Genomic DNA, 27,742 nt, shown 5'->3' on the forward strand with positions numbered 1-27,742 from the left:
GATGCTGGAGACAGAGTAGTAAACAGGACAAATATCGTCCCTAAAATTTGTTTCTTCACCCTTCCTAACATTTTTGGTTATGTGTCTAAAACCACATGCTAAACCAATTCCTGCTTGAATTAACCAGGTTAGATTCCATTCTCTGAACATTGACCAATACAGTCACTAATGCTTTCTTTTCTAATTGCTTGATCCCAACTATTGTCTTTGTCTGTATTTGCCTTGGCTGCTGACTCAGTGTAATGTCCACAGTGTAGAGTACATACGAGACTACATCCCATTTCCCTTGATGGGAAAAGCAATTTCCTAATTGTTTCAGAGCTGAACAGACTCCCCATTGTGTAGAAAATCCCCATCATGTATGTTTTTAATTGAGTCTTGCTCATAGTTACATAGGCTACAAAAGAATGTTAATGGTTAAATTCACTGGGATTGGCTAATTTAAATTCTCAAAGGGTGGTCATTGGGACAGTAGCATCAGCATCATTTGAGAATTTCTTAAAATGCAGATTCATGGGTTTCATCCCAGACCTACTCAATCAGAAATTCAAAATGTGGGGCTACTAAGAGATTCTACATTAACAAACTTCTGGTAATTCTGATGCACACTTATTTTGAGAATCTCTGGGCTAACTTATGCCGAGTTAGTAAATTTCTTGTGGGTTGAAACATCAAACTTTTATTTCTCTCCCATGCGGGATGGTGTTTGTGTGCTATTTGGCTTAGCTCTTTTATGATGTTCCCACTTCAGAACCCAGACTGAAGAAACATTGTTGCCCCTATTTTAGAGGGAAAACAACATCTGGTGATTAAATGTCCTGGTCTAGGAATACACATGTTGCTACCACTTAAAACTCTTTATCCAGCTCCTCGCCAATCACAAGAGAGTCGGGAAATGTTGTCCGATATATTCCTGGAAGACAGGGACAAGAAATAGTGAAGGGCTCGTATGAACACGACAATGCACAAATCTGATAACAAATATTTGGTTTATTCTCCCTTCTGTGGACAAAATGCAAGAGGACTATGGCTCCATGCCAGAAAGCTATGCAAGATGCAGAAATTAGCAAGTGTGACATAGGAGAAGTGATTCTTGTTGGTGGCATGACTAGGAGGCCCCAGGTTCAGCAGACTGTGCAGGATCTTTTTGGCAGAGCCCCAAGTAAAGCTGTCAATCCTGATGAAGCTGTGGCTTTGGAGCTGCTATTCAAGGAGGTATGTTGGCTGGTGATGTCACAGATGTGCTGCTCCTGGATGTCACTCCCGTCTCTGGGTATTGAGACTCTAGGAGGTGTCTTCACCAAGCTTATTAACGGGAACACCACTATTCCAACCAAAAAGAGCCAGGTGTTTTCTACTGCTGCTGTTGGGCAGACTCAAGTTGAGATTAAAGTATGTCAGTGGGAGGGAGAGGTGGCTGGACACAACAAACTTCTTGGACAGTTCACTTTGATTGGAATTCCTCCAGCACCTCGAGGAGTCCCTCAGGTTGAAGTTACATTTGATATTGATACCAATGGGGTTGTACATGTTTCTGCTAAAGATAAGGGCACAGGACACCAGCAGGCGATTGTAATCCAGTCTTCAGGTGGGTTAAGCAAAGATGACATTGAAAATATGGTTAAAAATGCAGAAAAGTATGCTGAGGAAGACCGGTGAAAGAAGGGATGGGTTGAAGCAGTTAATATGGCTGAAGGAATCATTCATGACACAGAAACCAAGATGGAAGAATTCAAGGACCTGCTGATGATGTTACCTGCTGATGAGTGCAACAAGCTAAAAGAAGAGATTTCCACAATGAGGGAGCTCCTGGCTCAAAAAGACGGCGAAACAGGAGAAAACATTAGGCAGGCAGCATCTTCCCTTCAGCAGGCATCATTGAAGCTCTTCAAAATGGCGCACAAAGAGATGGCATCCGAGTGAGAAGGCGCTGGGAGTTCTGGCACTGGGGAACAAAAGGAAGATCAAAAGGAGGAGAAGCAGTAGTAACAGCATTAGATTTTGAAGCTGAAAGGATGGCATGTGATGAAGCTTGGGATTGAAGGGACTTCCTGAGCAAAAATGAGCAAACTTCAGTCTTTTTACTGTGTTTTTGCAGTATTCTATATATAATTTCTTTAATATATAAATTTAGTGACCGTTATTAGCAAAGGATCATTTAATGGGTGATAATTGCAACAGTATAGCATTCACTATGTTTTGTCCTGGCCTGTCGTCATTTTTTAGCCACATATAAAAGAGAGGGCAGTACAATTTATTGATAACTATAAAGACTTAACATGGCTTTGTGTGTTCAAGGGGTGAAACCATCTCACACGCAACAATAAAGATAGTCAGCCAAAGATCTAGAACAAGATTGTATGGGGAAGAGATCTTTTCAAGTTACAAGTACTGCTGTACCAAATCTGTGTGTAAATGGGGTCCTTTAACTGAGGCCTTACTAGGCAAGCCAGTAGCTGTGCCATGTGTGTAAGTGAGTGGGACAGAAGCTATATAAGCTAGCTACTTACATAGCATCTAAAACAAGGTAGTAATGAGGCTCCCTAAATTTCCCTAAGGCATACTTTTCTAGCTACCCATGGGTCTGTGCCCTGCCACCTCCATCCTGAGATTGTTCTTTGGATCCACTCTTTTTTTTTTTTTTTAATCTGCAACAATTCCCTCAAATTGAGCCCGGGTCAACTTCATGTTCAAATGCTTGGGTCTGGAAGCACCCATTGTAAGATACGGCAAGTTGATGTTGGTCTGCACAGATGAGGAGAGCTCACGCTTGGCCTTCTCAGCAGCTTCTCTCACTCTCTGTAGTGCCATGTTGTCTTTGGTCAAATCAACTCCTGTCTCTCTCTTTAACTCCTTCACAATGTGTCATAACAAGGCCTGGTCAAAGTCGTCACCACCAAAGAAAGTGTCCCCTTTTGTGGATTTCACTTCAAATACTCCTTTCTGAATTTCCAGGATGGAAATATCAAAAGTTCCACCACCTAGAGAAATGTAACAAAAGCCCCAAACATGGCCACAGCTCAAAGACCAGTTATGTGGTTGAACCATTGTACTATCTAATGTTAGAGGTCATGTGCAGTAGCCATTGTAGCAGGTCCAGATGTAGCCTTTTCTTATTTAGATATCTCTAAAAAAATGACAAGTTGTTTTTGTATTAAGATAAGTCTGAATAACAGATGCTGGAACAAGACAATTTTTCCACCACAGACACACTCACATTTGGGAATGGATAAATGGGATTCACAAAGCATTTCCTGGTCTGGAGCAGTTCTGAAATTCTGCTGACTGGATTCTAAAAGGGCCTACTATCATAAGAATAGCACTATTTTATTAGGGAAAGTTCTATGACAGAAAATGAGGAAGGAGCCATAGAAGGCTAGAAGGAGGGTATCATCACATGATGTGTGCCTTGACCCTGAGTGAAGCAGAGAGAAAGGAAAGGTTGAGTAGAAGAATCCTAGATGGCCATCCAAAGAAAGGTTCAAATAGCCTTCCAGGGGTTTCTGGAGTCAAAGTCAGCTGTTAGAGTAAGCCCATATCTCCAATGAAGCTGCTAGAACCTGTAGAAATGGATTAGTGTGTTAGTGGCGTACTTGATCACCCACTGTGACAACCCCATGAGAAGTGTTCCTCTGGGAAAAACACGGTGATGAATATCAAAGTAAATCACTTGTTCAATTGAGCTCATTGTGGTTGGAAGTTTGTAAGCCCCATTCTCACAGCCACCACAATGTACTCACTGTATGTTGATGATACACTTCTCACCCAGATTTAAGAAGCTGTTTCTCTTCTCCCTGTGGTCCTTCCTATGTGAAGCCTAAAAGATGGATGTGAGTGAGAAAACAAGACTTGTCATTGCAGTTGATCCTGGGGAGGCAACAAGTACGCATCTGCTCCCTCTTCCACCATCCATCCTAACTCTCCTCAATCCCAGCTCTCATTTTGGAATTTGCTTCTGTAAGTCACACCTCCTCTTGCTGATCAGCACTCAAGATGATGATTTCTGTTCTTGTCTGGTAGTTCCTGGGAACAAAGAACTCAAAGTGCTTTGAAGCAGCAATAATTAGTTGTTCAATGGAAACCTTGCTGTGTTTATTTCATGAGTATACCATTTTCAGACTAGGACTTCCAAATCTGTGCAGCTCAGAATTGGCACAATATTTCTTAGTGTGTCATTGAGGGTGGTAGCTATTGAGGCCACTTCTGCTTCCATTGCTTGGTTCCTTGACCCAGGTACCTTTCCTTTTGTGGACACAGAACCATGTAGAAATCTTTGATATAATAAGTACACATACTTGAAGGGTGGCACCCAATCCATTCACGTGTTTCCTCCAACATGATTCTTCACTTATGCCTGTGAAAGAGTAATCTAGAATTCAGTGAAACTGGCTGCTTTTGTATCACATAGTAGGCAATATGACTAGAAGATCACATAGCTATGGGTCTGCTTCCATGTCCTTAGGTAGGAGGCTTATGCTAAGAGATAGCTCCAGTTATCACTCTGGTGTACAGGCAGGAAGTGTGAGTGGCTCCTATGGGCAGCAAGCGAGCACCAGTTCCCTTGAATGGGAGAGGTTCTGCAGCACCTTTCAGCACTGCGGAAAGGCTAGCTCCTGCTAGGGAAGCGTGAACCACTTCCGTTACCCCAGTATCTTCAGGAGTGTTATAAAGACTGCCTCTTCGGCTGGCACTGCAGCTCACTAGGCTAATCCTCTGCCTGTGGCACCGGCACCCTGTGTTCTAGTCCCGGTTGGGGCGCCAGATTCTATCCCGGTTGCTCCTCTTCTAGTCCAGCTCTCTATTGTGGCCCAGGAAGGCAGTGGAGGATGGCCCAAGTGCTTGGGCCCTGTACCTGCATGGGAGACCAGGAGGAAGCACCTGGCTCCTGGCTTCGGATCGGCACAGCACACGGCTTTAGTGGCCATTTGGGGGTGAACCAACAGAAGGAAGACCTCTCTGTCTCTCTGTCTCTCTCCCTCTCTCCCTCACTGTCTAACTCTGCCTGTCCAAAAAAAAAAAAAAAAAGACAGCCTCTTCAACATCATCATCCATCTATCATCCATCTGTATACCTTGGCTTACATCTTGAGGTTTTCCCCATGAGTGCCCTAACCTTCATGGAACCGATTTGTCATGGCAATGTTCAAGTATCTCTAGAGCTCTGTAGTCTTGAGAGTTGGGTATTTGGTCTATCCTTAAGACAAACTCTGTGGTTTCCATCCTCTTTTACTACTCATTATCAACTCTCCCTCTCTTATTATTCTTCAAGAGAGTGAATACAACTGAACAGTATGGTAATCAATGAACTCAGCTGTCTGTGCAGGCATTATTACCCCATATATATTTTTTAAATACCTGTGTTTTTATTACATCTTCCATAACATTCCCCTGCACCAGGATATTCTCCCAGGTTACCTCTGTAGAAATTTTTAGCAAGTATTCTGCCACCTTGTATCTGGGAATATGTTCATTACCAGTCAACTAAAATGGTGTTCTTTTTACCTGTCAGTACTGGGTGAGCTATGCTTGTCTTTTACTTGTTGGAGTTAAGAAAGAGTTGACTCTTCCAACTCTACAAGTTCCCTACATTTCTCAACTTCTTTTCATTCCTTCTTGTAAATCCGAAGAGCAAGAATACTATCAGATCAAGGTCCCATCCTTATAGCCTCATTCAATTTTACTTCCTTAGAGACCTCATTTTAAATATGGCCACACTGGGGATTAGCATTCCTGAAGTGTGGCTGTATTGGAACGGGACCTCATTTCAATTTGGTAGTATACAAACATTTGACATGAAACATAAAATTGCTTTGATCAGATTTGTAAAGTAATCCAGTCCTAAAAAAATTAACAATCACTGATGTGAAAGTAAATGAAGATCAACAAGTAGAAGTTAAAACAATTAAGAGGAACAATGGATTTGGGACACCTGCATCCCCTGTCAGAGTGCATGGGTTTAAGTCCTGATTTTGCCTGTGATTCTAGCTTCCTGCTGATGCACACCTTGGGAGACAACAATATTTGGATGACAGTGAGGACTGCAAAAGTAGGACCAAGGCTAATCTGAAGCCAAGAGCCAGGAGCTTCTTCTGGGTCTCCCACGTGGGTGCAAGGGCCCAAGGAACTGGGCCATCCTCTGCTGCTTTCCCAGGTGCATTATCAGGGAGCTGGATTGGAAGCGGAGCAGCCAGAACTTGAACCGGCACCCATATGGCATATAGGCTCTGCAGGAACCTACTGTGCCACAAAGCCAGCCCCAAAGGATGCCTTAATAACCCAAAAGGAAAAGGAAATTTGAAGAGAAGTTACCTTTTGGAAATTTGAAGTGTCTATGAAAGGTATACTAGTTTCTAGTTAGATGGTGGTTGGTAAACCAAAGCTTCTATGACACTGATCCCAGGAGAAAGATTTCAGTTTGAATAGTTTGAATATAATTTAGGGAATCAACAGCCTTTTTTTTTTTTTTTTTTTTTTTTTGGATAGGCAATGTTGGTAGAGAGCATGAGGTTGTTCTAGAGAAGTTAGAAGAAAAAAAATCTAAAGGAATAATTGTAGGTAATATCAGTTGTTATAGGATGCTTGGAGCAAAGATATAAGAAATATAGATAAAAGAAAACTAAGAGCGCTGGCATTGTGGCACATCAGACTGAGCTACCCAACACCTGCAATGCCAGCTCTTGGCTTCAGCAGCCTGGACCAGCACACAGGCATTGTAGCCATTTGGAGAGTGAACCAGCAGATGGAATTTCTCTCTCTCTCTCTCTCTCTCTCTCTCTCTCTTCTCTCTCTCTCTCTAGCTCTCTTCCCCCCCATCACTCTGTCAAATAAAAACAAAATAAATCTTTTTAGAAATGTCAAGAAGGTTAGACACTGCCACTGGTGAGTTTAATATAAGACCTGAACATGTCCTTATTGGATTTACCAATGAGGAGTCCCCTGAGGCCTTTCAGAGAGCAGTCTGGGGAGTGGAATCCACTAAAGCTGGATTAGGGAGGTTGGAGGAGTGAATGGGCAGTGGCAATAAGGAGACCATAAGTCACCTTGGCCAGTGAATCTCTACTGTAAGGGACAAAAATAGGGCAACAACAGAAGGGGACAAAATAGAACAAGCGTATTTTGTTTTTGCTCTTTCAACAATTTTTGGTTTGTTGGCAAGACTTGAACTTATTTATAGCCTTCAGGGAAAAAAAAGCCATTGAAGAAAGAGAGTTTGAAGATATAAGAAGAAATAATTGAGAGAACAAGGCCAGCATAGGCAGGAAGGGATGGGATCAGGAACACAGGTGGAGGGATTAACCTTAAACAGGAGTTGAAACTCCTCTTCCTGTGCCAGCATCAATATTTCTTCCTGAGAAGGGGAAGGTGTTCTTAGATCTACATGGATACACAGGAGAGATACAAAGGCCCTGACTGCTGTAGTTTCAGCTTTTATCTCCTGTCTGATCTTGATTGGAAGCCATGTAAAAGATCAGGAAGGCAGAACTAGTGGCTTCACCCCTGAGTATTAAACTATGGCAGGAATTCCGAGTCAGCTGCCTTCAGCTTTTGTGAGCATTCATTACTCTTAAATTCATACCCACAAAATGCTTGACTACTTAATCATTAACATCTCAAAGGTTGCAAATTAAAACAACAAATGAGATAAAACCTATGTAACAGACTGATCATTCACCTATAGATTTTAAAACTATCAGTTTGCTTCCAAAGAAAAACCTATTCTCTTAATACAGAGAACAGATTAAAATTTAGGCAGGGAATTGGAATACAATTAATTGTGATCCTCTAAGATCCTTAACCCTTTAAGGAGCTTAAGCAACTTTCACTGTCTGAAAGGAAAGAATATTTTGCACAGAGAATAGACAACTATGTTCAGAATGTATATACATTTCATTTAGAAAATGAAACATGAAATTAGAATGAGGCAAAGAGGAAAGATCATTTGACAGGGTCACCTTTAGCATCAGTAACTTCATTACTTAAAATTAAAGTACAAGCAAATATAGACTGCAGGGTAAACCTATGACAAAATCTACATCAAAATTATGCTAAATAGTTGAGGTAAAAGAATATGTTTTGCTTATCACAATCTGTTTTTCTTAGTACTTGATTTTTGCAGTGAGTGGTAATTATATGATTTTATCTTCTATTCAGTTGGATGTCTGATAGTCTGTAGATTATGTGCTAGTAAATGTTTCTTTTTGATGTATCTAGTACCTATTTTAACACATAACATGAATTGTCCTCTTATTTTTTTGCCTCTTTATTCTATGGGAGACAGCATAACATGGAAGATGTTTGCAACTTTGGCTCTGGAACCAAAATAGGCCTGCACTCCCAGCGTCAGGATTCTTATCTTCAGTGTCCTCACCTGTAAACTGATGTTAATGATAAAAATCTTCTAGGGTTGTTGTAAAACTCATGTGTTTACATGTTAAAGTCCAATGAAATAATACCTGGAGCATTTTAAGCATGCAAAAAAAAAAAAAGGAAAAATGATAATGGCTTTTTTTTTTGCAGGAAACCTTCTACATATTTTATGGTGTGAACCTCAGCAAAATATAGTTTTGTGTTGCATACCAAATATATTTTAATCTGTTTTGATATTTGATGAAGTAAAAGTTTGAAGGAGTATAATACTCATGATGAGACATCAAAAGCAAGTATATAAGTGAAACCAACTCCATCTTTGTTGTTTTCTCTCTTTTTAGTAAAATGGGCGATAGCCTTGTAAGCATATTTTAAGAGTAGAAACAAAGGAAATTCCTGTTGGCTTCTTCTTCAATGTTGAAAAATTATTTATTTATTTGAAAGGGAGAGAGAGAGACACACACACACACACAGAGAGAGAGAGACAGAGAGAGAGAGAGAGAGGAAGAGAGAATCTTCTATCCTCTGACTCATTCCTCAAAATTACTGGCAACAGCCAGGGGCCAGGCCAGATTGAAGCCAGAGGAAGCCTGGAACTCTGCATCCAAAGCTGATAGGGAATATAATCCAGAGCACACAAGCAGCATACAATCTACATGAAGATGACATGTAGGGAACAAACTAGCATAATAAATTGGTTGTGAGCGAAGATCAATAACCTTAATGATTACTAAACACAAAAGGAAATGGAGTGCAATTGAATGATTATGTTATAAAGCTCGCTAACAAAATTATTTATTTCCTTTCCTTTGACTTTAAAGTTACATTTTCCTTTAATTTCTTAGACTTGTTTTGATTTGTAAACAGGAAAAAGAAGTCGGTGCCTAGAATCAGCATTTTCTCTTATGCCCACTAGATGGCAGATGTAGGATTCTGAATACCTGTCAGAAACTATGTTAACTATTCTTATTTTATAAGCACTAGATGAGAAAACCGATTTAGTTCAAAGTAGGACATTTTAGAAATAAGCCACTTTCTTCTCCTCACCCACCGAGTCACCCACATATAGCCTTAAAAAAAAAGCAGAAAGACTGGTAAAACTGGTGAAAAAGTATAGGGTTTCTAATAAGCTTTTAAATTCTATCTATAATTACAGAGTGAAACGGCACACTTGGCATATTTATTTTATTTCTTGAAAATCCGTAGAACTAAAATCCATCATGAATTCATACTTAGCTAGTCATGCATTTTCACATGAAACATTCAAGTTTCTTCTTTTTTTCTCCTTTGGGACATACAATCCAAAAGTGGTTATGTTGTCTCAGAATAATCTCAATTCCTTTGTTTTCTCACAATGGAAGGTCCTGTGGATCCCAGTTATGCAAGGGGTAGTTAGAGATTACATTGCAAAGTGAAAATTGATTTACTTTAATTTTCTTTATGAAGAGTCAGTAGGGGAGTAGACAATTTTAAAGAGATCCTTCTTCCTATTTTCCCGCAGTTTTGTTTAGAAGATGTTTTTTCTGGTTTGAGATGAGGTTGAAATAAGTGAATAATTTGCTCTGAACATGTGTGCCTTTCCACTGAGGGGCCCAGGGCCTGGAAATGGAAAGGGCCAATCTTTGTTCCTGAGGGGTTCATTGCAGAGAAGGGTGTGTTCTGCAAAGACAAACAGGCCTCACAGATAGTTGCCAAGGGCACCAAATACATCTTTGCATTACACCTTGAACTAGTGTGCTCATATCACCTCTTTTTATTGCATGCACCATAAATGACTGTAAAAGTTTGCAAATCTTGCAGAGACCTTGGCAATCAATACTTCAGCAGGAAATTTACAAAGAGGGGGTTGGGGAAAAGAAGGGATTAACCTCCTACTTTGCTTTCTGGCACCAGCACCAGACGTGACATTGAGAATTATTAAGTGTTCGGTTTTCACAGTATCACAGTCATACGCGTAACATCCACAGAGCAGCTTCAATTTCGATGCTCAATTTGAAATTTTGGCTTTGCAGTTTATTAACTGGTCACGGATCTGGGAACATTCCTGTGGCCTCACTTACATGGCCTTACTCTGCGTGCTCCTGATCTGTGATTCCAACACAAAATAACGACAAATGTTCATTTGGGGCACTTTCGGGCCAAATAGGTTGGCCAGAACCAAAGACTATGCCTGCAGTTTTGGTGGTTTTAATCCTGACCCCTTCAAAGGGCCAGGCAAGTAGGAGGCCTTTTTCTCTTTCTTTTTAGCATCTACATGGTGGCCGTAGACTGAGGGTAGCGAATCAATCAATCCCTTTGCCATGTTCTATCGATCTGTTCAATTGAGTTCGACAAAAGTTTATTTTTTTTACGATTTTCAATGGACACAAAATTTGTGGGGTACAGCGGTCTGTTTCGATCTCGTTATCACTTTAAAATATGGGTGCCCCCTGGAAATTCCAAGTCAAAGGGCAGACTAGGGCACCAAAGCTCCGGGTGTCCAGGGCGCCAGGGCTCGAGGCCCGGGGTCAACAGAGATCAAACGGCTCCGCATCCTGCATCCCAGATGTTGGAATCCACACCTGGCTTCGGGCTGCACTGGGGAGCAGAGGGACTGTGCTCTTCCTGAGCCAGAGGCAGAAGTAGAGAGCCCAGGTCAAGAGAAAAAGCACCTTGCCCCGGAGGAGAGAGGGGCTTCACGCCGAGCTCCCCTCACCCCCATCCTGCTGATGGAGCCCTTCCCCCACTCTCAGCCCCAGTGACCGAATCCCGGCCTTCCCTTCTGATGCATAAAACATTCTGTGGCCTCCGGGGAGTTTTTGAAATTCTGGCGGAGGCGGCTTTATCCGTTGTTTCCCCCGAGGGTCTCCAGGCAGCTCGAGTCCGCTGAGCGGCGGGATGCGCTTTGCGCGTCTCCAGACGCTTAATTTCACCTGAGTCCAGGTAGCCGCTTCCCCGCTGCGGCGCACCGCAGAGGAGTGGCTTTCAAAGTGCCACTGGGTTATGCTCAAATCAAGAAAAAGACGGGAGGTGGAGAACTGCGTGAGTTTGTTCTTGCTTCCTGTCTCCTGCGTGCAAAGGAGCCAGAATGGGCCGCCATCCTCGTGCACTGCTCCCACGCGGGGCGGTGTCCGACTCCCCGCGCGTGTGCCAGCGCGCTCTGGGCGCGGGCAGCAGAGGTGGCAAGGGCCCCAGCAGCGCGCCTCGGCAGAAAGAAGACACTGCCTGTTCGCATCAGTGATGGTTTTGTGAACAGGGCGAGGACCCGCAGTGGCCCTCAGAAACGGAGTCTCTGGGTGCTTAAATCAAGGAGAGCTTTTCCCTGAGGGTCAGCGCGCTGGTCCGCGTCCGAGGCGCTCTGCAGGAGGCCGCTGCTTTTAATTAATAGTATCAGAGCCCTTCGTGGGAGACCTAGGGGGTTCTCACCAGGACAGTCTGGGTGGCATTGGGAAGAAAATAGAGTGTAAAGATTACTAAAGCGCAAAGGCACAGGCGACACATAGAGCAGGAACGTGAACTGAAGCCCCCCCCCCCCCCTTTTTAAAAAATGCCACATTTTGTGAGTTTAGTTTTAGGTAAAAAGAACAGATGAGACATGAATTCATGTTTATAAACTTCCCCTAACCACTAATTAGCGAAACGGAACTTTTTGTCTCCTGTGCTCCTTACCCTGGAAAATTACCCTGATCTCTTCCTTCTCACTGCTGCGCCACCCCTCAAAGCATCAGGGGATGACTCTCCAGAGCCCCATTTTTCATCCTCAGCAGCTTAAACCCATGCCGTGGAGAATCGTAATAAATTGGTTTCCGGAACAGTCTAAGCTTGGTCGTTTGGCATTGGTTTAGGTAGTGAAAACTGTCCCAACTCCAGAACCGGGCAAGCTCCTTGTCCCTTCTCTTAACACCGAATGTCCCTGTGTCACTTTTTCATTCATTCACGGGAAATCGCTCATTCATTCCTTCACTGCCCTGAAACCAGTCCCTCCTTGTTCCTTAGTAGGATTGCCTGTGTCCATAAACTTCTCAGAGATTCTCTAAATGTGACAAACGCAACGCTTCTCTTGGATACCACCTGCGTCTGCACGCAGGTTACATGCTAGCTCGCACGGTCGTTTCTCTCATCATTAGTCAAAATCTTCGTGCTGATAAGATTCTCTGGCAAAGGTTCTACCCTTGGTGTCAAAATAATTTTGAGCGCAGCACATGGTATTACTGCCAAAGACTGGCGACTCTACCACACATCAATAATAAATTGCTCATCCCAAACCGAACCCATTGATATTCCGGATTAACAGTGAAATAAACCGGGACTGTGAAATAAAATATGGGTTTTCTGCTGAGAACAAGGGACTTCAGGTGCCATTAAAGCATCCGTGAGTGGGGATGGAGAATTTCTGTCTCTAGATTTTCAGTGTTTTAGGGGAACTATACGCTTACATTTGGGCACGTGAGAAGGCAAGCTTCTGGAAATAGGTTTAAAGAGAAAAAGTCCACAGGTGCTCCATAAACCACACACCAGTGAGCGATTTGCATAATAAACAGAACCCGTTCTTTCCTTGGGGGGGTCTCCCAACAATTTCCCGGGGGACTATAAGGACAAAGATCACTTCCTCCCACCCCCATCCCTCTCGCACCGCTTGCGGATCGCGTGGGCAACGTGTACCCAATGAATATTTTTCTTTGCTTAAGAAGTCCGATTTAAAGAAAATTGTATATGATCTCTCCCTTTTGTTCTGATTTCTCACAGCCAACTCCTTGTTTTTGAAAGAGCTTTTCAAGCAAGAAATTCAGAAGAAGGAAACTGAGAAAGTTTAGTAAACCCGATCTAAAAAGACAAAAAAAAAGCTACCTCCTCCTTTGATGTTCCTGGTATTGTTATTACAGTCTTAAAATAACAGGCAACTCCTCTCCACCCCCCCCCCTTCGGAAAAGGAAAACCGTACGGATTAAGTAACTATTTATCTCGTGAGGGTAATTGCTTGTTTGACCTGCACGCAGTCACTCATTCCTGAAACCACCAAGTTAAATTGCTGAGATGTTTTTGGAAGCCGGGGCTCTGGCCACAGTGCTGGTGGACAAGTGCCTGGTGCGGGAGACCAGAGGCCCTCGCGTGGGTCTGAGCATCATTTCTGAAGGGCTGGCAGGCGCTTGGGCTGCGGGAGGGACAAAGGGAAGTCTCCCATCGAACTGCAACCACAGGTAGCCGGGATGGCCGGGAACGGAAAACCTGTCTCCCTGCTCTTCCCACAACCCTTGCGGAGCCAGGTGGTCAGGAGCATCAGGGCAGAGTTTAACCCCGGAGGCCCAAGGTGCGCTGTTCAGAAACGGTCGCGGATTCCCTTAAGTGGTGTGGCCGCGGCGCTGCCCCTGGGAGCCCATTTAATTCCCTTTAATGACACTTCCGCCCTTTTCTGGACCTCATTGGCTCGGAATTAGATCCGCATTCTAGGGTCAGCGGGTTTCTCCCAGTCCCCCCCCAACACTGGTCCACACACTTCCTCAGGCAGGGCAAACACTGTCCCCCTACGCCCCCCCCCCAAAAAAAAACAATAAAAATAGAAAACAAGGAGGCGTGACCCCGGGCGGGGGAGGGGACAGACTGCGCTCGGCCTCGAGCTGAACCCGTGCGGGGCTCCTCTGGCGGCGAGAGGCTGGAGAGCGAACCCCGCGCCCGGACCGGTGAGGCCGCCGTGCGCCTGGCCCTGCTGCTGCGGGAAACGGCTTGGGTTGCGCGGCCATGTGGCCCCGCGGGGCGCCGGGAGAGCCACTGCGGGCCAAGGAACCCGGGGCCCGGCACCCGCCCTGGGGCCTTGGGAACCGGGAAATAAACGCGCGCCGAGGCGGCGGCGGCCTCGCAGCTTTCAGTTTTCATTGAAGCTTCTGGTTACTGTTTAACATCCCCACCCACGTCTCCGTTTGTTTAGGGAATCGATCGCACGGTGCGAGTCAGGCGGCTGCCCTGTCGCCATTGAGCAGAGCTAATACTCTCCCAGCATATGGTCTAAAGTCTTTGCTAGGCTCGGGGGAAACAAACAAACAAACAAACAAACAAAATCCGCAGGCCTCCTCGTCCAGGTCACCCCAGCCCCACCCCCCACTTCCCACCGCCTCGCTCGCAGCAAACTTCCCGGGCTCCCAAAAGTGCAGCGCAGGACGCGGCTGCCGGGGTGGGTGGGGGACCTGCTGCTGGGCGATGCGGCGGCTGCCGCGCGGCTGACGGCGACGCCGGAGCTCCGGAGCGGCTCCGCGCAGGTAAGTTCCTCGGCCGGCGCCGGGCGGCCGCCGCCTCGGCGAGGCTCGGAGCGCGGGAGTCTGCACCCCTCGGGCGGCTGCAGGAGGGGCGCCCGTCCGCCGCGGGCTGAGCCCCAGGACCCCTAGGCCAGACGGCGTTGAAAGCAGATACCCTGAGGCCTCCCAGGGCTTGCTGTGGAGGGAAGAAGAAAGGGCTGCAGGGGAGGCCGCGGGGGGTTGGGGGGCGTGTGAGCCCCTCACCTAGGAAAGGAAAGCAGAAAGTTGTGTGTGGCGTGGGCGCTGGGAAAGCTTTGGTGGCTGTCACGGGTCACGTGCTTCCCGGGTCTCTGGGGGCCGTTGGGGGGTTATTTATATATTTATATATTTATTATTTTACCTTGTGGCCTAGGGGTAAGGCCAGGACCTGTGGATGTTCCTGGACTGTGGATATTTGTGGGGGTTGTGCTTGCAGCGTCACCCCCGGTGCCTTGGGTCAAGTCTCAGCTTCCATCTGTTCTCTGCTGGAGACCTTCTGGGAGTGGGCATCTTCCTGTGATGCTGTTGGGGTAAATTTTATAAATACTCTTTAAGCCATCTTAGCAAAGACATGTCCTTTAGGAGCGTACAACAGCGTGCAGTATCAGCAACAAGCATTCTAGGTCTAACGGGAATAAGCCAGCACGTGGCAAGGTGTTGGAATCAGATACAATACTTCTACCTGATGCGTGGTGCTGCTAAGGTTTGCTGGAGACGGAGTCCCAGCGTTCCTCTCCGGAAACCAAAACTGTCTTACAAGCTTTCATCTGAGAATACGCAAGACAGGGGCTCCAAACTTAATGGGATACCCTGGGAATGACACACCTCGCAGGAAGCAACATTTCTTGTTTTTGCGACTTTCCCCTGCTTTTCTGTTCATCTTGTATGTTTCTGCTCAAGCATTATTTATCAACAAACCATCCTTCCGCTGAAGCTGTCACCATTTTTCATACTGTCTTCCTGTCCCCACCCTCTCACCACGCCTCCCTCTGTTTTCATGCCCTGTGTACACTCACCCAAGCCACCTGATCTGTTGTATGTGTAAAGCCAGGAACCAGTTAGCCTTGGGCTTTTCCCTGGAACTCTTTGGGAGCTGGGTGAGAGTAGGGCAGGGCAGAAGGGAGTGGGTGGCCTCCAAAGACTCACTTGTCTCTCTTCATAGTGGAGGAAATTGGGAGCTATGTCTTTTCTCCCCAACCCTCCTAAGCTCCATTTATGGGCCTTCAAATATAGATAGACATTTTCCCAACATGCTTTATGCAGGTACAGCCCTTCTATTAGAATATGTCTCACATTTGGGAAGGAACACATTTATTTCTGAGAATGCTAAGATTTTTAAGAATACTTATCATGCAAGCAATAGCATTATTTTTGAGTGCCCTGTTTATTTTGAAAATCTTTGTTATGCCTATGAATTCTGATGGTAACATGAGTTTTTAAAACAACGTGAAACTTAAAGTAAAATATAGAGTGAACCTACTTCCTCATCCTACTCCATGGTTAGGGAACCTCTCCCTGTGTATAAAACAAATTATTCTTTCTTGTTTCAAACATTGCATAATGGTTCATATCATACCAGTGTTCTGAAATTTATTTTTCTTTTAATATTTTTTGAATAGTTCTGCCAGCATATGAAGATCCTTTCTAAAATTTGTCTACCCAGTGTAGCCAGGCAGTATTCCCCAGAATATTCACTTGAATTTTTTGGTTTTTTAATATTACAAACAACAATGCAGTAAATATCTGTGTGTGTGTTGTGTTTGCATGGATGTCGCTGAAGATTCACTGTGAAAAGAGAATTGCTGGCTCCAGGGAGATGTTCATTTTAAACTTGATTGATATTGCAAAGAGCCTTCCTCAGACCTCACCTTATATTTACCAAGCTTGCCAATACCAGATAATAATGATCTGTTTACAATGCTGCCAATCTGTTGTTGAAAAATTGATTCCCCGTTGTTAGAGTTTAATGTTTGGAAGTTGTACAAACCAGTCTTAGAACATCTGACTTGGAGAGTTTGAGAACTTTGCTTTACAAATAAGTAAAGAATTAAATATACTTCAAAATGCCATCTTATTCTGAGCTTGGAAAAAATAACACTGCATTCATTGCCACCTACCCATGTACCGAATGGCTGGAACTTTTGGCACATGATATTCGAGAATTTCTGTATTGCAAACATGTGGACCATTGTTGTTCTGGTTGTTGCTGTTGTGATTCTGTGGCTCCTGACTTTGTTTGCCACTTCATGAATGATAATTCACAGCTCTGGGATGAAAGCAAATTCTTTTTTTTTTTTTTTTTTAAGATTTATTTATTTATGTGAAAGAGTTACCACAGAAAGAGGAGAGGCAGAGTGAGAGAAAGGTCTTCCATTCGCTGATTAACTCCCCAAATGGCTGCAACAGCCGGAGCTGGGCCAATCTGAAGCCAGGAGCCAGGAGCCTCCTCTGGGTCTCCCATGCAGGTGCAGGGGCCCAAGGACTTGGGCCATCTTCTACTGCTTTCTCAGGCCATAACAGAAAGCTGGATCAGAAGTAGAGCAGCTGGGACCCGAACCGGTGCCCATATGGGATACTAGCATTGTAGGTGGCGGCTTTACCTGCCAAGCCACAGCGCCAGCTCCAAAAAGCACATTCTTTAAGAGCTATCTGCTATATAAAGGCAACAACTGGGTGTACGATGATGCATCCTTGCCGATTTACTTCTCTCTACTGTCCTCCATAGGCACTTAGAGCTATTGGTGTCAGTCCTGCCACTCGTACTCAGACATAAGGAACACTTCAATTGTGGCTTTCTCTTATAGGTAAACAAACTATTTAAGAATATTGAATATATATATTTATACTTACAGATAAATGTATACATATCTTAGCTAATGCTTATTGAATGCTTAACCTGTGCAAGTTACTCTTGTAATTTATAAGAGTTTTCTTTTTTAGAATCCTTTGACAGTCTTAGGCAGATCATATTCATATTCTCCCCCTTTTTATTGAAATGGAGAGAAGTTAAATAACTTGATGAAGGTCACACATTTGCAAAGAATAGAGCTGGGATTCAAATGCAGGTCTGGGGGCTGGCGCCTTGGCTCACTTGGTTAATCCTCTGCCTGTGGTGCTGGCACCCTATATGGGCACCGGATTCTAGTCCCGGTTGCTCCTCTTCCAGTCCAGCTCTCTGCTGTGGCCCATGAAGGCAGTGGAGGATGGCCCAAGTGCTTGGGCCCTGCACCCGCATGGGAGACCAGGAGGAAGCACCTGGCTCCTGGCTTTGGATCAGTGCAGCGTGCCAGCCATAGCTGCCTTTTGGGGGGCGTGAACCAACGGAAGGAAGACCTTTCTCTGTCTCTCTCTCTCACTGTTCAACTCTGCCTGTCCAAAAAAAAAAAAAAATGCAGGTCCATTGCACTAGGCCTTGAGAATGAGACAAGAAGCTTCATGTTGTCACTGGGGATGCTCACGGCACAGGGGTGCCCCCACTGAACTGGGAATGAGAACTGGAGACTTGACCCCAACTTACAGACCAAATCATGTCTTCTTTCTTGGGCTGGGTAGTCCCTGAGAAAGACACTTTCTCAGGTCACAAAGTTTTTTCGAGGGCTAGTGGCAACCTTGCTCTTGAGGCATCATTTGTAGGAGCTACATGTACACATGTTTGGATGCTTACATAGGCACCTTTGTAACTCAATACTGTCTTGTCCACTCATTGTGGACACATCTGAAAAAACAGATCTGCCTTGCTGCCTTTATTTCCTACCTTATATTAAATCCATGCTGACAGCTAATGCTCTTTGCATGGTAGAATTTGTTAACAATGTCTAATGTTGTGTTCTTGTGAACATCTTGCAATTTATCAAGATGGCTTTCTGGAAAATTTGTTGTTCAGTTTTTCTCTCCTTGTATGACACTCTTAATATTTTGGGGAGCATGAAGGCCTTTGAAGATGACCGGGAAGGTAGATGTGTGGAATCTTAAGTCAAGAGATCACAATTGACTGTCAGATGGGAGGGTTTATTTCACTGCCCAGTTATTAACTGGGGGAATATTAGTCCTGCAGGTCTTCCTGTTTGAGGTCCAATTGCCTCCTGTTTGAAATGTATGGAATTATACCACCTATGTTGAAGAACAGGTAGATAAATTAGATGTGATTATCCATGGTGAACATTTAGAACAGTGCCTGGCATATATTGAGCACCCAATATGTGTTCTCTGTTGCTGTTGTTATGACTGAGATAATGCTCTTAAAATCTGCTTGATTTGTAGTAAGTTCTTAGTAAGCATTACCTGTTGTTATTGACTCTCTCGCTCTAGAGATTATTATAGTCACATTTGAAAACAGAATGCATGCAACTTCCAAGGTTTATGGATCCCTACCCTAGAAGCCTGGCCAAACCCTCCAATAGGCTTCAGAGGTACATTGATGAGTAAGATAGGCAATTCCTGACTTTGTGGAGTTTTCGGCATCGTAAAGCTTCTAAGCATTATAGAGAAAATTCACTCAGGATATGTGTAGTTCAATGGCTAGAACATGGGCTTTGGAATCTTTAAAGCCTGTGTGCATCTCAGTTCTGCCTTCTGCCACTTGTGTGAACCAGAGCAAATTATTTAATATGTTAGTGCTTCAGTTTAAAATGCTATGAAATGAGAATAATAGTCTTGCTCTCAAAAAGTGTGTGGATGAATTTTTGTGTTGTTTAAGTCAAACATTTTATTTGTTGAATGTTTTCTCTATACTTACAATATAGAAGAATCACTTTTCTATATGATAGCAAAACATTGATATAGACAACTAGGTAGTGTCTTTCCACCTCATTTAAAAATGTTGACTGTATCATTTAGACCTGGTACTTTGATGTGTTTTGAGTCTTTGACTATTGTTCCTTGTGATGTGCTTATGCTTCTGCCCTACTGAAGATTACAGAACCTGTCTATTAATTTTTATTTTAATTTTTGCAAGTTCTCTTTTTAAAATTTATTTTTTATTTATTTGAAAGACAGAGTTACAGAGAGAGAGGAGACAGAGAAAGAGAGAGAGAGAGAGAGAGAGAGAGAGAGAGAGAGAGACACTTTGATCTGCTGGTTAACTCCCCAGATGGCAGCAATAGTCCAAGGCTGGGCCAGGCCTTCCTCCTGATCTCCTGGGTGGCTACAGGAGCCTAAGCACTTGGGCCGTCTTCTATTGCTTTCCCAGGTGCATTCATAGGAAGCTGAATTGGAAGTCAATCAGGCAGATTTCAAACAGGTGCCCGTATGGAATGCTGGCATCACAGACGGAAGCTTGACTTGCTACCCCAGAATGCTGGCCTCTTAAATTTTGCAATTTCTTGTTTCAAATGTTGTTATTGTATATTTCAAGTAAGGCTGATATGCATTCATTTAGCAGAAATTAGTTTATAAGGATTGTACTAGGTGCCTTGAAGACTAAATAGATAAAGCAGTGTCCCCATCCTCAAACACAAATGTTCTACTGAAAAGACAAGCACAAATGAGGGTGCTTCATCAAGTTTGTGGGAAAATGGAATTAAAAGATAAGTTTATTTCAATGCAGAAACATTTTTGATACTTATGTGTAGTTTTTCATAACATACATTTCCATAATTTTTTGAGGGCCTCATGTAAATCATCCAGAATATAAAGTGAAAATTATTGCCAGCATCATATTATGTAAAACAGAAGCACAAAAGGCACATTTAGCTTAAGCAGCCTGGAGAGATTTCATGGAAGAGTTAATGATTCCCTGGTTAGAATTTGCTGAGTGGAGAAGAATGAAAAATGTATTTGGAACAGATGAGATTATAATGGAGTAGGAATAGTAGCAAGAGATGATTGGAGAAGACTGAACCAGATTCTAACAGTCTTACATGTGGGTGACAAACATTGGAGTTCTATCCACTAGACAATGGGAGATCATGAAAAGTCTTTAAGAAGATTGGGATATGGCTTTTTTTTTTTTTTTAAAGATTTGCTGGCAGCATTTTTGAGGATTGATTAAAAAGGGAAAGACAAAGACAGGTGGATAGTAGGAAGCTTTTACAAGAGTCCTGAGGCAAAGAAGATGAGAAAAGAATTACATCTAGAGCCACTTTGTGTCTTTTTTTTTTTTTTAAGATTTATTTTATTTATAGGAAAGGCAGGATTACAGAGAAAGAGAGAAGGGGGTTGAGGCACGTAAAGATTTTCTATCCACTGCTTCAATCCCCAGATGGCTTCAATGGCTGGGGCTGGGCAAGGCCGAAGCCAATGGCCTGGAGCTCTATCCAGATCTCCCATGTGGGTACTGGCGCCCAAGTCTGTCAGGTGCTTTCCCACACTGGCAGGGAGCTGTATCAGAAGTGGAGCAGTTGGACTCAAACTGGCCCTCAGATGGGATGCTGGCATTGTAGGAGGCAGCTTAGCCTGCTGAACACAACACTGTTCCATATGTTTTGAGGCTTTAAGCTGAGTTTAAGAACTGGAGAATATGAAAAGTGAGAGTAGGCGGGACTGAAGCTGACTTTCCCTCTGCGTTCTTTAAGATTGTGCAGCAAGCTTTCATTTTTGAAAAAGATTTATTTATTTATTTATTTGAAAGAGAGAGAGAGAGAGAATCTTCCAACTGCTTGTTTGCTCCTTGAATGTCTGTAACAGCTAAGGATAGGCCAGACCTGGAAGGTCTGCCAGGTGATGGCAGAGGCCCAATACTTGAGCTGTAATCTGCTGCATTCCACGGTGGATTAACAGGAAGCTCGATCAGAAACAGAGTAATCAGAACTTGAACCTGTGAACTCTGATAGGGGATGCAGGTGTCAGAAATAGCAGCTTAACCTGCTGATCCCTGTTCCAGTTTTAAAACGTGGTCTATATAGTACAGCGGAAGTCCATTTTGTCATTTGAGTGAGGTTGTTTAGGTACTTACAGAGAATACTGTCACCCTATTATGAGTTAATTTTCAGTAAAGTAATTATTTTTTTGAATCAGAATTTTTTAGCAAATTGTTCTCCTTTCCCAGTCTTAGTGGCCTCCAATCATTTTCTGAGATAGCAGACACAGAAAAAAAATCTGATTCATTGTCTTCTACTTAAAATCATTTGTTAACCTTTTAGTGTCCTGAGTATAAATTATAATTTAATTGTCAATCTCTAGACTATTTGTAACTTGATCCATAAATTCTAATTCCAGCTCTCATCTCTCTCTATTCCTTTCCTTTAGTCTTCAACTGGAATAAATCTGTTTTAGTTTCTCGAGGGTATCATGCCTTCAAAAGTGTTGTATCCACTCTCTGGAACACTGCCAGCCATGGTCGCCATCATTTATTTTCATACATTCATCTAGCCAAGCCAACGTTCACGTATCATGTGGGTCTTTGCTCAAATATTATCTTTGAAATCTTTCCTGGGAGTGAGTGTTTAGCCTAAGACTGAGACACTCACATCCCATATTAGAATGCCTATGTTCAATTCTTAACTGTAGCTCCTGACACCAGCTTCCCTCCATTACAGATCTGGGGAGGCAGGAGTGATGGCTCAAGTAATTAGGTTCTGGCTACCCATTTGGGATTCTTGGATAGAGTTCTTGTCTGCTGGCTGATGGCTTTACTCTCACAGAGCCCTAGCTATTGCATTCATTTGGGCGTGAACTCGTGAATGGGAACTCTCTCTGTCTCTCGCTGCCTTTCAAATAAAGCAAATAAATAAACTTTTCTGACTACTGACTCAATATATCTATTTCATTATGATGTTCTTTCTCTGTCATTACACTTATCAACTTAGTCATGCATTATGGTTAGATTTTTGATGATCCTTCATTGAGTGTTAGGTCTGTAATGAAAAAAATTGTGTTATTATTGCCCCAATTTTTTAGCTGGGCATGTAGTTGAGCCTTCACGAGTATGTGTTGACTGAACTAATTAGTGATTACGGCAGAGAATGGAAGTCAAATATCAATAACAAAAGCAAAAATTTGCTGAGAAATACTCTTTTTAAAAAAGTTTATTTAATCAATTTGAAAGGCAGAGTGATGGAAAGAAAGAGATATATAGAGATCTTCCATCTACTGGTTCACTCCCAAATTCCCACCACAGCTGGAGCTGCACCAGGCTGACTCCAGAAGCTCCATCCAGGTCTCCTACATGGGTGGCAGGGAATCAAGTACTTGAGCTCTCATCCACTGCCTCTCAGGGTGCACATTAACATGAAGCTCAATCAGAAGAGGAGGTGGGACTCGAATCCAGGTACTCTGATATGTGATGTGGGCATCCCAAGAGGCAGCTTTACCTTCTCTGCCACAATGCCCAACCCAAATTCTTTATTTTTAAGTCAGATTCATTATTCATTGAAATATAATTTACATTCGGCAAACTCTTCTTTATGCATACCCTTCAATGAGTTTTGACAAAAGTACAGTGATATAACTCCCATCACAAGAAAGGTATGGAATGACTGTACCCCTGGCCCCAACTAACCTGTGACCTTTTGCAATCAGCCTTCCTCACTACTGACTGTGCAACTCTTATCTGCTTTTGTCTCTGATGTTCCCTTTTTCAGAATAATAAATAAATGGAGTAATATAGTATGTACTCATTTGCATCTTTTTTTGATTTAGCATAACTATTTTGAGACTTGTCCATGTTACTGTCTGTATCAGTTGTTTATCACTTTGGGGAAAAAAAGACAAAGATTTTATTAGGCACAATTGACATACAATGAACTGTGTATATTTAAAGTGTATAATTTGTAAAGTCTTGACACATGATGTACATATATGCAAATATATCTGTATATTTATAACCATGAAACCATCACCACAATAGAGAGTGAACATAACCGGCACCCTTAAAAGTTTCTTCAAACTGTTTTAGGAACCGTTTCTCATTCTCCTTCCTGTCTACTCCTCATTTGTCCTGAGGTAACTGTTGATGTAGGCTGTGCTCCAGTAGGTTAGTTTGCATTTTTTAAGATTTTCTGTTAATGGCTTCATGCAGTATTTTATGTCTGGCTCTTTGACTCAGCATTTTGAGAATCATTCATTTTGTTGCATATAACAATAATTTATTTTTAAAAGTTTTTTCAGTGGATCACATGACATTGAATACCTATCTTGTAGATAGTCAGTAATATATTTAGTCACTTGTTGATGAATACTTGGGTCATTTCCAGTTTTTTGGCCATTGCATATACCTGCTGTGAACATTCTTGTACAAAGTATTTTTGTAGACATATTCTTTCATTAGTTTTATAGAATTACCTAGGAGCAGAATGGCTAGGTCAAGTTGTTTCCAGAAAAGTTGTACCACTTCATTTATTCATCTATATATTTATTTACTTAAAAGGCCGAGTTTCAGAGACAGAGAGAGACAGAAATCTTCTATCCAGTGGTTTACTCCCCAGATGACCACAACAGCCAGGTCATTTGGAACTTCCTCCTGGCTTCCTCCCACATTGGTGGCAGGGGTCCAAACCAGTCATCTTCTGCCACCCTCCAGGGAGCTGGCTCCGAAGTGGAGGACCTGGGACTCAAATGGCAGTTTAACCTGCTGCACCACAAATGCCGGCCTGAGAGTTCCTGTTTTTTAAAATTCTTATCAACACTTAGTAGTCAGTCTTTTACATTTAACCCATTCTAAAATATATGAGATGATAGTGATTATGACAGATTTGTAATTCTTTAATGACTAGTAATGTGAGCTTCCTTTCATGATCATGTGTAATATCCATGCCTTTTACTGAGGAAATTTTGTTTCAAACTTATGCATTTTCCTTCTTAAATTGAGTTGTTTATTTTTTAATTATCAAATTATAAGAGTTTTTATGTATGATAGATATAAATCTTCTATAAATTATGGTTTTTGAAAATATTTTCTACCCATATGAATTTATTATTTTACAAGAGGTAGGAACAATTTGAGAAAAGGAAAAAGTGAAAAAATGGTATTATAATCACAGATAGAAATAGTATTTACTACGGTGAAAAATATGAAGTTGGTTCTAGGAGGCTCTAACATCTAGTGAAATAGGAAAAAATGGTAGAAAGTGAATTTACAAAAGTAGGAAGAAGCTCAAAGGTAAAGACCTGTGTCTTATTAATAATATTGATTATAATAATTGAAGTTTAGAGAATTCTTTCATATATAAACACAATTTATAGTGTGTTCCTCTACATTACTTTATTTATGCCTAGTGACACCCACTGGAAAAAAGAAAAGCACTCATCCATTGGTCCAGGGTTGGTATTAACAGGGAGCTGGAGTCAGAGGCCCGACCTGGAGGTATAACCCAGGTACTCGGATATGGAATCAAGCTTCTAGGCCAAATACATACCGTAAAACAATTTTTGAATAATACTGTGGTTTTCTAAGTCACTGATTTATTTCTTATTAGTGAGTCAAAAACTTGACATTTCATCTAGAGAAATTGAGCTCAGCTTATTTCTTTGAAAGAAGCAGCTATGGGGTCGGCTCTGTGGCATAGTAGGCTAAGCCTCTGCCTGAGGTGCTGATGTTCCATGTGGGCACCAGTTATGTGAATTCGTTCCTATAAAATATGTACACTGCAGAGATTGCATATCCTTTTTTGGGGGGAGGGTGTTTATATCAGATACAGGGAAAATACAAGTACTTAGCACTTTTCTCAAAATCCTTTTCTTTTCATACATGAAGCAAAGAGTATTTCTTTAGGTAGGTTTATTAATGTGCTATAGAGCTGTCATAACATAAGGTGGCTTAAACAACAGAAATGTATTTTCTCACAGTTCTGGAGGCTGGAAGTCCAAGATCAAAGTGGTAGCAGGTTTGATATCTCCTGAGGCCTGTCTCATTCATTTGCAGGTGGCTGCTCTCTCCTGTGTTCTCACATGGTTGCCCCTTGGTCTGCGTTTTGGCTGTGCCCTAATCTCCTTTTATAGGAACAACAGTTGTATTGGATTAGGGCCCACCCATGTGACCTCATTTTACCTCAATTACCTCTTTAAAAGTCCTATACAAACCAATCATATTCTGTATACTAGGGGTTAGGACTTCATCTAGAAATTGGGGGAAGGAGGCACACAATTCAGCCCCTAACAGCTAGGTAACTGTAAAGTGATTTAGTCTTATTGCAACCTCAAATGTTCTAAGTCTTCTTTATGGTTCATGCATGTATTTGCTCAAGTCTTCCTTATGGTTCATGCATGTATTAAATCAACCCTGTTCAAACATTTGGATCACAAATCTTTTTTGTTGAGCTCCAGAAAGCCTCCCACTCTCTTAACATATATCCCATCCACACTTCCCTCACCATTGGCTTAATATAAACTTCCTTTTGAACAGCCCCTTTGGCCAGGACAAAGAGCAAAATTGTTGTGGCTTGAGATGACTACGGAATCGCTGACTACTTTATACAAAGAAGATGCTCTCATGAATAACCTGGATATCAGTCTGTTATTTCTAATAGAATATTTCTGCTGTTCACTCCTTTAGTACTAACTGTTGTTTTCCCATCTTGGCCTTTGAGTAAATGGTGCAGTGTTTTGATTATGTAGCAGCAGAGGGAAGTTTGGTGCATATGTCTCTGTCACTAAAACTATCAGTGACTATTGCTGTAGTGAGCTGAACTCCAAAGCAGGTAGAGATTGTTTGTATTTTAGAGAAAATATTCTAAGTTTATCTTTCTTTTCCTTAGGCTTCTACTGTCTGTGGAGTACAGGTCCTCATACAAGCATGTAGACACCGCCTTAATCTGTGTTGAGTTCAAATAAGAAGCATTGAGTTGGCACATGTAATAATTCAGAAATTGCTGAATTATTTTCCTTTCAGGTTAATGAGAAGGAGACATTCAGTAGAGCATTTGACCTATAGCAAAAGTGCCAAGATGTGAGAGTAGGTCCCAGGGACACCATCCCCACTGCTCTGATTGAGAAAGATAAACACACTCGGGCTGTCAGGTACAAAGGACAATTTCTGTATTTGAAGTTATGCATTAAACAGATTGTTTCAGAGTTTCTCAGATTGCAGTTAAAGCTCCATGATTCATTCTTTCAAATACTTTGATTTCGCTAACAATATAGGTACTTGTGAATCACAGGTGTTTGGAATATGGCATTATTCTGGTGAGAAGTTGGAAGAGACTAATCTCCCAACTGCTGCTTTACACCCAAATGCTCACAGCAGCCAGGACTGGGCCAGGCTGAATCCAAGAGCCAGGAACACCATTCAGTTTTCTGTGCGGGTGGCAGGAGCCCACTGGAGCCATCATCTGCTTCCTCCCAGGCACACTAGCAGGAAGCTGGATCCAAAGTAGAGGTAAGACCTGTTTCCATGCACTCCATTATAGGACACAGGCATCTCGAGCAATGGCTTAACCTGCTGCACCACAACGCCTGCCCCTAGAAATTGGTATTAAAAAAAAAAAAAAAAAAAAGACAGCAAATCTCAATTTTTGCTTAAATCGAAAACCAGGAATCTTCCTTAATTTCTGTCCTTTCCTTCTACATTCTAGAATATATTGGTGAATTATAGATCTTCTAAAATTACCTCCCAATGAGTCTCAAATTTTCCACTTATTCTCAGGTCTGCTCCATCATCCAAGCCACAGTTACTGCACATGTGGGCAGCTCTTATAATCTGTGAACTGCTCTTTCTGTTTCCATGTATCTCCCTTCAAAGATGACCTTCTTCCCACATCAATAAGAACATGCCATCTTCCTGCTTAAAACCATTTGAATCTTTTCCCATTGGGCAAGAAGTCAATTCCAGGCTCTCGGTGGTAGCCTATGAGGTGTGCGATATCTGTGCTGTTTCCCTGACTTCTCTGCCCCTTGCAGTCTTCCACAGCTCCTTACATTCTAGGCATGTTCAGGCTTTTTGTTCTCAGTGCCCCAGTAAAAGCCCATTATTTCCCATCTCAGGGCCTTTTCCATTTGCATTTGCTACTCCTTCCAAGTTTACCTCCACTTCCCACACATAAATACCATGTGAGTGTGTCTTCATCCTCAGGGCTCAGTTACTCAGAGTTTCCTCTATCTGTACAAGTGGCTTCTTCAGTGTTGGTGACTGGAGATCATCCAAGGGACCGACTGGCAGGAAGATCTCAGCAGCAAAAGCTTAAGCAGACAGTACCAAAAAAGAATAAAACAAAAGGCCAGGGGAGCAAGTGGAGAAAGGAAATTAGAATACCAAGTATT

At 42.6% G+C, this 27,742-nt stretch overlaps 1 protein-coding gene and 1 pseudogene across 6 annotated transcripts in view; both read left to right on the top strand.

Moving 5' to 3' along the window:
* The first annotated feature begins 999 nt into the window (after positions 1–999).
* LOC103348152 (stress-70 protein, mitochondrial pseudogene) lies at positions 1,000–2,142 on the top strand (annotated as a pseudogene).
* Positions 2,143–14,253: 12,111 nt separating this feature from the next.
* HNF4G (hepatocyte nuclear factor 4 gamma) overlaps positions 14,254–27,742 on the top strand; it is a 138,590-nt gene continuing 125,101 nt past the window's right edge. For 3 of the 6 annotated variants that reach the window (XM_070075241.2, XM_008255673.5, XM_008255676.5), the window contains exon 1: positions 14,254–14,596. The gene's annotated coding sequence lies outside the window, so the exon portion shown is untranslated. Of the gene's footprint in view, positions 14,597–26,647; positions 26,862–27,742 lie in introns of those variants that run through there. The other 3 variants (XM_089335442.1, XM_089335441.1, XM_089335443.1) reach the window with 1 other exon arrangement.

The sequence above is a fragment of the Oryctolagus cuniculus genome, chromosome 6, assembly GCF_051225735.1.
Source record: "Oryctolagus cuniculus isolate XC-2025 breed Fujian yellow rabbit chromosome 6, ASM5122573v1, whole genome shotgun sequence".
NCBI classification, from domain to species: domain Eukaryota; kingdom Metazoa; phylum Chordata; class Mammalia; order Lagomorpha; family Leporidae; genus Oryctolagus; species Oryctolagus cuniculus.